Raw genomic sequence first — 12367 nt, 5'->3', positions numbered from 1 at the left:
TATCTACTCCCTCCATTCATTTTTAATTGTCCACTTTTGACTTTATACTCCCTTTAAGAAAAAATAAATGAAGCATGTATTTTATAATTTTATCCATAATAATAATAGAATTTTCAAATGTTTTGGGGATTGAGTAGTTAAGAAAGTATGAACAATATTTAATTAGATATAGAACGTAAAAAAACAAACAATTTTCTCCTTATTCAATAGATTATTTAGTGAGAAATAAAGCAATAAACGTGTATACATGTGTGTGTTACTTCCTTTATTTTTATTTTTGAAATGTATGTCTTATATTATACTTCCTTCGTCTATTTTACTATATTACTCCTAATTACTACTCATTTTATTAGACACACCTTGATTTATGGTATAGATATGAAATGGTAGAGTGTCTCTTGATTTTTCAAAAAATCAAACTGGATAAGTAAAAGTAGATATTTTTTTAGTATAGTAGACAAGTAAAAATGGACAAAGAGAATACATTTATTTCTTATTTATGGTACTATAAAATAAAATTTTCTTATTTTTCTATATCAACTATCTATTAAATTCAAATAATAAAAAAAAATATTTGACCGCACGGACTAATTAACTAGTATATAAGTAAGTAAAATAATAAAGTAAAGTAAAGTAATAACTCCACACTAACACAAACGAAGACGAGATTAATCTCCAATTCTTTGATCGGACGGGATGTCACGTCCGCGATCCTTGTGACAATAACGCAAACGATCCCTGCCGTTATTCGTCAAAATCAAAGGACGAGATTACTTCTCCAATTTTTGACGGCTTATAAATCTTTTAATATATGTAATCTCCGTCAATCACTCCAACCGCCGCGCCCCTCTATTAGCTGTAAACGTACATCTCCGTCCTAATATCATTCAACCGCCGCGCCTCTCTCTTAGCTGTAAGCTTACATCTCCGAAAATGTCGTTTACCGATTGGTTAAATGGGCAAGATTGTCCTTTCTGTCTGAACCGTTTTGATTACGGTGAAGAAATTGCCTTTTTTTTACCGTGTTACAGGCATCTTGTTCACGGTCGCTGCTATGCAACGTATCTTGCGACTCTCAACCATGGCGTTCACCCTAGATGTTATTCATGTCGTCTGGATATACTGGATATAATACGTTTGAAATTTATGCCACTCCCTCAGTATAACCCTCTTCCTATGGAGCAGAGGTCAATGGTGAACATTAATTTGGATGGGCGTCTTTTGAGAAGACGGGATTTGAGTAACGTCTGGTCATGCTGTGAGTATCCGTTGATCGATGTCGGTGACTTGTTTAACGACGAGTCAGATTTGATTAGTGATATAGTCTGCATCCACCCCTGTGGACACCCAATGCATGCCAGGTGTTTTTTTGGCTATGAGGCTGCTTACCGGTGAACACCAATACCAGGTACAACAGATTATACATTGTCCGATTTGTGATGTCCAAAGCAATGGACATCCCCATGTGCTGCACCGTGTTCTTGGACCAAACCAAGAAGTTAGTTATTTTGATTGGCTGAGGAGTTTGAGATGTGTTCATTGTAGAATGAATATCCGAGATGATGATTGGCTTGGATTTTCTTTACCATGCATTAGGCATGTCGTCCACTGGGATTGTTATAATTCCGCTTTCAACCAGCACTTTGCCGGTCATAATATCGTCAACCCTATTGATTGTATCCGCATTCGTTACTCTAACTGCCGTACTTGTCACAGCCGCATCAGAGACGTTATTGGTATGACTTTAACTCCATTCCCTAATAATATACCTATTCCGGTGGAACAGAGAACTACTGCGGGAATTAATTTTAACTATGGGGGGCTGATCAACAAATGGTCGTGTTGCGAATACCCACTCGTTGAGGGTGGGGCTGATGATGACCAATTAAACGACATTGTTATTCTTCGCCCATGCTGGCACCCATTACACGCCAGATGTTATTTTCGCAGTTTGCTGGGGGAGAATGGTGAATTTCAACAAGTAGATTGTCCGATTTGTTCCGTACCATCCTTTGGAGTACAAAATGTTCTTCACGATATTGTTCATATGTGGCAACTAGAGTAGGTTTAAGGAGTTTGGGGTAATTGTAATGAGAGTTTTGTTTTTGTTTTGCGAAAAGTGATATGGTTAGTTTGTTTGGGAGGGGTATTGTATAGTGTTGAGAAAGCTTGAACTTTGTAGCCAATATAGTGACTAATCTGAACAAAATTTCACAAGGCCAGTTATGCAATTCTAGAAAAGTTACTATTGATCTATATTTTCCAACAAGGAAGGTAGATGAATTTTATTATATTAGTTTATATCATTTCCCTTATTATCATAGTTAGTTATCTATATGTAGCTGATAATAAAACGGAGAATTTAGAGAGCCATTTTTTTTGGCAGTAACTAATAATATGTTTTTCTTCTGCGATTGTTAGATTAATCTGTTAATAAATTTTGGTGGAAAATGACCATAGTTGCACTTGATAATGGAGTAGTCTGAACCGTTTGTGCTTTTTGGTTAATGACTTTGAGCCATAGGTATTTTGGTTATTCTGTGGTAAAGACTACATACAACTCTCATGTGGTTGATAAATTGGTTATGTTTCTATACATGATTAAGTTCACAGAAGAGCTCCCTCTTATAGATCTATAAAATAACTTTAATTGTTCATAGGAACTCAAGTCTACCATATTCAAAGTAAGTATTATTCCTAGGTTTCTAGGATATTAGCATTGTAAATATTTTTTTCTATAGGAGATGGAATTACTTTGATAGTTTATAAGATTTTTTATTTCACTAATTACTACTATTTTAGATACGTTGTGGTACGGGTATATGTCTGGAGTGATATAAGAAATTGTTCAACTGCACAAAGAAAGACGATCTTGTTACAAGGAAATGGCCTTAGAAGGTAACAACTTGATCAAAGCAGAGGTGTGTACCTCTTGCATGGAAGCATTAAGAGTTGAATATGATATCGTTGGCCCAGACGAGGACACGCACACAAGTACTTTTTTCTTTCTCACCTCCCACTTTTTCCTCCTTATAAGTATTTATCAGGGGAAATATGCAGGTTGCAAAAAAAAATGTTTCTTTGTTGCTTCTTATTATTCTTTACTGGAAATGAATTTCTCATAAACTAAGTTGATCAATTTAATTTTCCTTTATTCACTGCCCATAGGTCCCTCGAGTTGTTGGAAATGAAACTGATTCGGCAAAATATAGAAATGAGAAACGAAAATGGAAAGAGAGCAAGAGAGAGACAATAGTACACGATGCTGACACTTCTAATTGTTATGATATTGTTTGTGATTTTAATTATATTTGCTCCTGTCATGTAAGCACAACTCATGAGCTATAATCTTTATGTATATGTGTCTATATATATATAGGCAAAATACCTTAAACCACCCTTAAATTTGGCTCAGATTATTAGTACTCTCCCCGAACTATGCTCGGTCTTAATTACTCCCCTCAACTTGGCCTTTTGAGGGTCATTACCCCCCTAGACGCTGATGTGGCAAAACGTGCGGGTGCACTCGCCTGGCACGTGAATTTTTTCTGTCTATGTGGCATTTTTTTGAACAATAAAATATTTTTTTATCTTTTTAACAATATTAATTTTTTAGATAATTTTTTTCGAATAAAATTTATAATGAAACTTGGATATAACTACATTATTTAGGCTAAATATTTTTATTTGGCGAAAAATAATAAAGTTTTAGTTAATCTTTTTTTTTGCATTTGACCTGAAAATAAAGATTTAAATAAATAGTCAAGTTATCTAAAAAGTTATAAAAAATACATAGCTGAAATAAATAGTCATTGCATCAAAAGAAGAAATAAAAAGAGTGTACAATGCACTTGTAATTTCTTACAATTGTTCACTCTTTTTATTTCTTCTTTTGATGCAATGACTATTTATTTCAACTGTGTATTTTTACCTTTTCAGGTAAAATCTGTAAAAAAATAAAAATAAATTAGAACACCGTAATTTAGAGCTATATAAAAAATTATAAACAAATAATTAATTTCAAACTGTGTATTTTTAATAAATTTTAGATGCCTTGACTATTTATTTCAATTGTATAAATCTTTATTTTCAGTCAAATTTAAAAAAAAAATTAACTAAAACTTTATTATTTTTGGCCAAATAAAAATATTTAGCCTAAATAATGTAGTTAAATCCAAGTTTTATTATAAATTTTATTCGAAACAAATTATCTAAAAAAGTGATATTCTTAAAAAGGTAAAAAAATATTTTATTTTTTAAAAAAATGCCACATAGACAGAAAAATCCACGTGGCAGGCGAGTGCACCCACACTTTTTGCCACATCACCGTTTAGGGGGGATAATGGCCCTCAAAAGGTCAAGTTGAGGAGGGTAATTTAGACTGGGCATAGTTCGGGGAGGATACTAATAATTTGAGCCAAATTTAGGGGCGATTTAAGATATTTTGCCTATATATATAAAAAAATTTGTGTCTCATTAGCTAAACTTTCATGAATTTTCGACACAATCACTAGGAGTGTGAGCACGTGATTTAATTGTTCCCAAAAATTCAAACAAAATGATTTTCTTTCGTTATTTTACAATTTTGTGAATTTTCTGTTATTGTCTGTTAATTGTTTGCATTTTATTTGTGCATTTTATTTTATATGAAAAGTATAAAAACTAAATTTGGCATGTGCATGTAGGGTTTAAGTTTACATTTTAGGATTGATTATAAAATTAATTGTTTCATAAAAGAGAAAATAAAAAGTATAGTGTGGTCTGCATTTTAAAATTTTTGATTTTTAATTTCTTGAATAGTTTTGGGTTTAATTAGGTTTTCTTTAACTTTAGGAATTAATCTAGATTTTTATTCGGGCAGAATTAAAAGAAATTAAAATAAAAAAAGAGAGGAAAAAAGAAAAAAATAACAAAAATGGTCTTTTGTATTTTTAGTTTAAATTTGTTTTAGTTTGTGTTTACATTAGGAGTTAGTGTAATGGAAAATTAGGAAATATAATTTTAGGTGGTAATTTGGTTGTTGATTTTTAATTTAGCATTTAAATAAAAATCAGAAATATAAAATCAAAATAAAAAAGGGAAAAAGAAAAGAAAATCGTTGAAATAGATGTTAAAAGGAAAGGCTGTTTCATTGAAAAGGGTTTAATTGGGCTATTTTATTAATAGAGTTTAGGCCAAATGTGCTCCCAGTCCACAACCCAATCCAATCTCCATCCGGTCCGGTTTTCGTAAAAATGGCGTGTAATAGCCACTAATTAAGGGTGTCTTTCATTTTTATCCACTAATTATAATGCTCAGCAAAAATAGCCACTACTAATAGAAAAAAGACAATTTTACCCTTTCTTCCTCTCTTTCGCGTTGCATTTTCATCTGGAATACCCAAGGTGATTTCACGGTCGGCCTCCTCCATGCTTGGTCAATAGCATCGGGTCTATTAGTAGCCCCAATTACTAGGACATAACCAGGTCCATCACGAGATCCTTCTGATTTTGCTTCACTATTTCTTTTACCAATACGTACAGTAGGTCCTTTTGCATCATCAAAATTTTCAAGTTCTGAATTTTTGAGCAGATGTCTCAATTACGTACAGTAATTTCTTTCTTCTTACCTTGTTTTTGTTTCTTTTGAGTTCAAAGATTAAAAGTTAAGGACATGAGTCTTTAAGTTTGACATGCAGGTTTAAAAATTAAGGACATGCAGTCCTTAAATTTGACATGCAGATTCAAAAGATAAGGACAGACAGTCCTTAACTTATAGTTTCAAGTTCAAAACTTAAGGACAGTCAGTATTTAAGTTATTGTTTCAAGTTCAAAACTTAAGGACTTGTTGTCCTTAACTTTGAGTTTCAGGTTCAAAAGTTAAGGACAGACAGTCCTTAACTTATAGTTTCAAGTTCAAAACTTAAGGACATGCAGTCCTTAAGTTATTGTTTCAAGTTCAAAACTTAAGGACTGTCTGTCCTTAACTTTGAGTTTAAAGTTCAAAAGTTAAGGACAGGCAGTCGTTAACTTACAGTTACACGTTCAAAAGTTAAGGACAAGCAGTACTTAACTTACAGTTACAAGTTCAAAAGTTAAGGACAATAGGTCCTTAACTTTGACTTACAAGTTCAAAAGTTAAGGACGCTTGGTCTTGAAGTTTGAGTTCCAAGTTCAAAAGTTAAGGACATGTAACCTTGAAGTCCTGAACTTAGAGTTCCAAGTTCAAAAGTTAAGGACATGTAGTCCTGAAGTCCTGAACTTAGAGTTTCAAGTTCAAAAGTTAAGGACATGTAGTCCTGAAGTCCTTAAGTTAAGGACATGAGCAGAAGGGTATTTTCGTCTGAGCAGTTAAAGTTTATTAAACCAGTGGCTAAAGACTAAAGACATTTAAAACATTGGCTTTAAAATAAAGGCATGAGCGGTTAGTGGCTATCTGTGCAGATCGCCCCCGGTTTTCCCCCTTAATAAACGACCCCGTTTGGATGTCATTCAATCCTGGCCGTCAAGGTCAGTTGATCCAACGGCCAAGAACTGAGGGTTACATAATATAAGAGTGTCGGATTACCCTACCCCCCGTTTCATCGTCTCCATTCACCCCATGCAACGCCGCCGTGAGCCGCCGGCCGAAAATCGCCTCCGCCGGCGGTGATGCTCCTTTCCCGTCCAAAAATACACCCTAGAACCCTCTTTCTCTCCTCTTTCCAACCCCCAACATAATTTCACTCAAATCCCGGCCAAACGTTTCGAATCTTCAATCGAAAGTCTCCGGCCAAAACGTCACCCTTCCCAAACTCAACCAAATTTACACCATAGAACCGCTGTGATCTCCTCTCTCAAACCCCCCAAACCCCGTCCCTCGAATCTAACCCAAACTGTTCGAATATTGATTTGAAAGTTCCGGCCAAACCCTAAAGTCCTCCAAATCCCACTAAATTGACACCCCTCACCCTCCTCGCTTCCCTCATGAGGAATTCAATGTCAGTAGAGCTCAAGTCAGCGAGTTGTGAGTTGGCCGGATTTCTGGAGTCATGTTAGTGAGTTGTGAGTTTTTTTTTCTTTTCTTTGTTTAACTCTTTGCTTTTGCTGTTATTCTCTTCCTTGTTAATTTCTAGTCTAATGTGTGTTTTAAATTCTGTTAATTTTTGTTCTAATTTTGTGCTTAATTGTTTGTTTGCTTAGATTGTAGTTAGTTTGTTTTAATTCTGGCTTGATTATTAATATGATCTTATCAGATTAGGATTCACTAGGTATTGATATTCTATCCCCGTAATTGTCATTTGGTTTAGTTTGATTCTTGTTTAATCCTGTTTTAATATTGGCCTTAGTCAAAACTAATAGGTTTCCACAGTCATTTATTTTCCCTTTTACTTTTACTTTTATTTTTCTAATTCTGATTTTTGTTCAAGTCAGGGTTCAATTAGTTTTGTTTTTGATTAGTCATGTTCTAGTGATTTAGTCTAAATCTTTGCTCTGATTAGTAATTCTTGGTGGCGAGTAGTGAAAATCAATAAATTGAGTTATTTGGTTATAGCTGATTTGGTTTGGTCAATTAATCACGGTCTAATTAAAAGATAGTTTAGTTGTGATTGATTCAAGTAGGTAATTTTAGGGATATTCAAGGGCAATTTAGGCATTCCTAATAAGATAGAATGTTGTAGGATAGAATAGGACCATCTAGAATCTTCTACAATAGGGCCTTAGTGTAGATTCAAGTAATTTTAATGTAGGGGATTGAGTAACAAGTCAGAAAATGAAGGTTTAAGTGGGAAAAACTGAAAATTAAAGGAAGGGCTAATTTGTAAAGTCTAAAATCTGATAGAACCCCATTTGTGCCTATAAAAGGGCATGTTCAATGCTTTCATTCCCAAGTTTTGATCTCTAAAATTCCCCCCAAAAATACTCCTCTAGCCTCACAGATCTGAAATTCAAAATTTCAGATCCAAAACCCCTTTAGCTTAGCTTTCTTCAAAGGAAAAAACAAAAATAATAGAAAACCTTCAAAAATCCAAAAAAAAAAAGTACTGTTCCATTAGATAATTCAGGTTAATTTTGACTTTTAGTTGTTGATCTCCATTCTTCTAGTTCAATACTTGGATTTTGAAACTTCAAATGTTCTCTTGTTTGATTTCGAGCAATTTTGGGTCTGTTTAAACTGGTTTTGGATGAGTTTTGGATTTGCTGAAGTATTCTGGTGCATTTCGAGCTTATTTGAGTGCATTTCAAGTGGTCTTTGGGTTGATTTGTTAGTTTCTGTCTGATTTTTGAATATTTCTGGATTTCTGAATCCATTCCTGGGCTGCTCGTCGTTCTATACTGCTGGAAATTGTTATTGTTGTTGCTGCTCGTCTATTTGCCTTAGCTTGACCTCTTCTCCTTCACTTTTTATTCGAATTCCATGTACAAACTCGAGACTGACTTAATGTAATTCCTTCATGAAATGGAAATGCAGTTGCTGTTGATCTTCATTGAAGCTTTCACTGTTTTATTAGTTAATTGCATTACAACTAGTTCTAGAATTTTTGGATGAATTCATTGTTTTAGCTTATTTGTAGTAGACTGTTTGGACTGTTAATGTGTAATGGACTGACTGGACTATTAGAATAGCAATTATTCATTAGCCTTCTTAGTTTAGTTTCAATTTGTAGCGTAATTTTGAAATCAGAATCTAGCTAGAACATAAAATTGATTTTGGAAGCCACGAGCCTTATTTGTACTAATAACTGGAAACTGATTATGATTGGTGTTCATATTATTGTGTGTTAATTCGAATCAGGAACCAAAATAGTTGATATGCAATTGTGTCCAAATGTTCCAATCACCTCGAATTTGTTCTTAAGCCTTATTAATTGATGAACTGTTAGAGGTCAGTTATGTCCAAATTAACAATTGTTTTGGAAATCGAATTAGGACTAATAAGTAGTTTATTGGTAGTTTAAATTGATGATCATCACCATTTAGTCTTAAATACCTTAGTTGATTCGTTAACGGTAATACATGCTCCATTAGTGTCACGTTTTGCTAGAATTAGTTCATCAGCTTTCTCTGAGTTTGTTTAACTGTGAATATTGTTTGAATCTTGACTCACATTGGTTGAAATTGAAAGTTTGGGCCAACAATGGCCTGCTGAAAGTATCTGAGCCCTCTTCCCTTTTAGTTTAATTGATTTGAGGCCACAAATACCATAATGAGAGGCTTGGGCCCAAGGACAATATTAGAGGACCAAACTTGGACAAACTCGAAGGCCACACTCGTTTGTTGCCGACCAAACGCAGAAGCCTAAAGATGTTGAAGGTCTGAACCATGTGGAAGCCTGGGACCTTAAAAAAAATAGCAGCTTAAATAATACTAATCAATTAGAAATTTTATTTTATTATTAGAGACAAATAAAGTAGAGAATCATAGTTGCTTTTAGGTTTGCCCTTTAAATAATAAATGAGATGAGCCTCGTCAAATAAAATACATAAATTGCGGGGCCCTCAATAAATATTTGTGATAAAAACCTTAGAATTCGGGATGGGCCGTTTAGCAAATTTCACGGCCTTCCTCAAAGATAATAACGCGTTAGTCTCTTTAGGCACGTATTTTAATAATTTACCTTCCTAAACTCGGGTGCACATTTATGTGACCCAAATCCAAATCTCAACGAAATCGAAATATGTCAACAACCACGGGTGCATTGATGTGACGTGGTTCGAGACACGTTTTCACGACGTTGCAATTCTCGTTAAAAAATAATAATAAAATCGGTTTACTGTTAAAAAACACATAAGCCAAAACATGTTTTGAAATCAGATAAATATTCCAAATATAACAGTTGAGCGACTGTGCTAGAACCACGGAATCCGGGAATGCCTAATACCTTCTCACGGGTTAACAGAATTCCTTACTCGGATTTTTGGTTCGTGGACTGTTAACAGAGTCATATTTTCCTCGGTTCGGGATTCAACCGGTGACTTGGGACACCACTAATCTCCCAAGTGGCGACTCTGAAATCTTAATAATAAATACCGTTCCGATTGTCCTTTAATTGGAAATATTCCTTTATACCCTTGCGGGTGTAGTGAAAAAGGATGTGTGACAAGGGGAAGAAGCGTCTAATGTTTGTTTATAGATAACCCATGATGTCTCTGAAGCTAAGAATCTCATTAGTCAGATAAGCTTATTAAAGGAGAAAAAGAAAGTAATCTTATTAGAAGGTATGTATGCGTCAATTTGGTGAAGAAGTATGCATAACGATATTACATTTGCTTGTCCAGTTCTTGTGGACAACTTCTCAAAGAGACTTTCCCTTCAGAAGATCTTGAAGCACCTTTGGATAGTCAAGAATGCTGATTCAAATGTAGACCTCTGAGTGACATTTCTGGCTGCTCTCTCCTTGTGTCTTTTGACCAATTTGCACCAGTTGATTTTCAATATAACACAAAATTTGACAGGAGATCCATGATACAATAGTTGACATTATATCTGGAAGGTTTAAGCTATTTTTAACCAAAAGTGTGGTAGTTAAAAGCATCTCTATGTATCATGTTTTACACACTCAGAAGCAAAGCTTTGATATTTTCATTAGTAGGCAAGTATTTACTGATATTCTTTTAGTGCTAGGTTAACAGTAGTAAATGACAGCCATTTTGAGAATCTTACCTTCTGCGAAACTAATTTAAAGCACACATGTCATATTAGAAGCATATGATAGATCAAAGCAGAATGAACTTTTTTCGTCACATGACTGAGTTTGTTGATTAGAAAATCAACTTTTTAAGGAATGAATACATATAAGCTTGTGCTAAATCTGAACCTCTAGCTTATAGATAAAGCATTAATTATCAATTGTGATATGTGAAATGATTTATATAGTACTTGTATTTATACTCGAAGATTTTTTGGAAGCAAAATTTTGGTCTCTGTTGTTCTTCACTGTTCGCCCCATCAATTTGGCAAATGTCTATTACAGTATTATTTTTTTATCTCTCTTCTTTGTTTGTGATATACGCACTAACAATTGATCATTACTTCATAATTGTATAGGTATTTCTTGTAAAAACTGCTAACAAAAAGGCTAATAAGAAGACTAAGGTGAGCAAGAGAAACACATCATCGGTTGTCAAAATGTGACACTTCACATGCGATAGTATGCCGCCATGAATGTAAAGAGTGTATTATTTGCCAATTCTCATAATATCCATGAGTGGATATTTTGTTCCAATTTACATAAAAATAGTATCTAGCATGTGATATTATCTCTCTGATCTGACACTGGCTTACGTGCATCAATTTTTACTACCTATAACTTTATATCAGAGCAAAGCGAAAAATAATAGTTGTAAATTTTATCGTATTGGGCCGTGCTGGCACGAGCTATTTCTACCTAGTCTTATATATATTGGAAGCTGAAATAGTGATTAATTTTTTCACATTATTTGCAGGCTATAACAAATAATGCATTTTTGTTTGTCTCAGTAGCAGGTATTGGAAGGCAGAACTACTAAAAAGAACAAAGAAAATGCAAATGGAGAATTTAAGGCTTACAAGCCTTCAAAAGTTTCTATGGGTTTGAACAAGAAAAGCTCACACGCTGATTAGATAAATGGTGAGGTCAAGCTTACAGAAATGGATCGGTTACAAAAGCAGGAGATGATGTGAAAGGTGTTAAATTAGCCATGTATTAGAAAAGAAACTTGTAGCTGGGGGTACTTCAAATGGGGTTTCTAATAGATACCAACTTAAATTGATTAACGTGTAGAGTGTTATCATGATACAACAATTTTTTTCTACTTTATTGTTAGGTTGCACCTTTGAACAATTGGTTTTACTAGTTAATGTAGTACATAATATAAGTACATAAAAATGTTGCCTAAATTCAAAAAGTATGGCTTTTTCTCTTTTAATGGACACAACTTCCTAAATTAGCGTCGAACACTAATGAAGAGAACTCTTGAATTTCACATTAGTAATTAGCTATGGCTTTCTATTGCTACGTGCATATATGATATTAAAGCACTATGTTTCATTTTTGGAAAACATATCTTACACTTCTTTTTCGAAATTTTTTATATGTCTTACTTGTTGCAAATTTAACACGTCCATGCATGTTTCTGTCAAACAATATCGAATTGTACATTATGCATGTGTATAAAACTAATATATATATGTCACGACCCAAATCCCGATCGTGATGGCGCCCAACACACTACTAGGCAAGCCCGACCATTATTCAACACTTAACCCAATTTATCAAAAATAACGGATGGACATATCAATTAATTCAAGATCAAAGTACTGAAGAGTTTAACAAAATACACAACATAATCTCACTAGGACCCGGCGTCACGAATCTGAGCCTCTAGAGTACAGAATATCATCCTAATACATAGTGTATCCAAAGTCTA

At 34.0% G+C, this 12367-nt stretch overlaps 1 long non-coding RNA gene across 1 annotated transcript; it reads left to right on the top strand.

Moving 5' to 3' along the window:
* The first annotated feature begins 6444 nt into the window (after positions 1-6444).
* Positions 6445-11845, top strand: LOC107814644 (uncharacterized). Its single transcript, XR_001654597.2, has 2 exons — positions 6445-7022; positions 11439-11845. It is a non-coding gene; the product is annotated as an uncharacterized LOC107814644 (long non-coding RNA).
* The last annotated feature ends 522 nt before the right edge of the window (positions 11846-12367 follow it).

This window comes from Nicotiana tabacum, chromosome 8 (assembly GCF_000715075.1).
Source record: "Nicotiana tabacum cultivar K326 chromosome 8, ASM71507v2, whole genome shotgun sequence".
NCBI classification, from domain to species: Eukaryota; Viridiplantae; Streptophyta; class Magnoliopsida; order Solanales; family Solanaceae; genus Nicotiana; species Nicotiana tabacum.
This window is presented reverse-complemented; position numbering and strand designations above follow the sequence as displayed.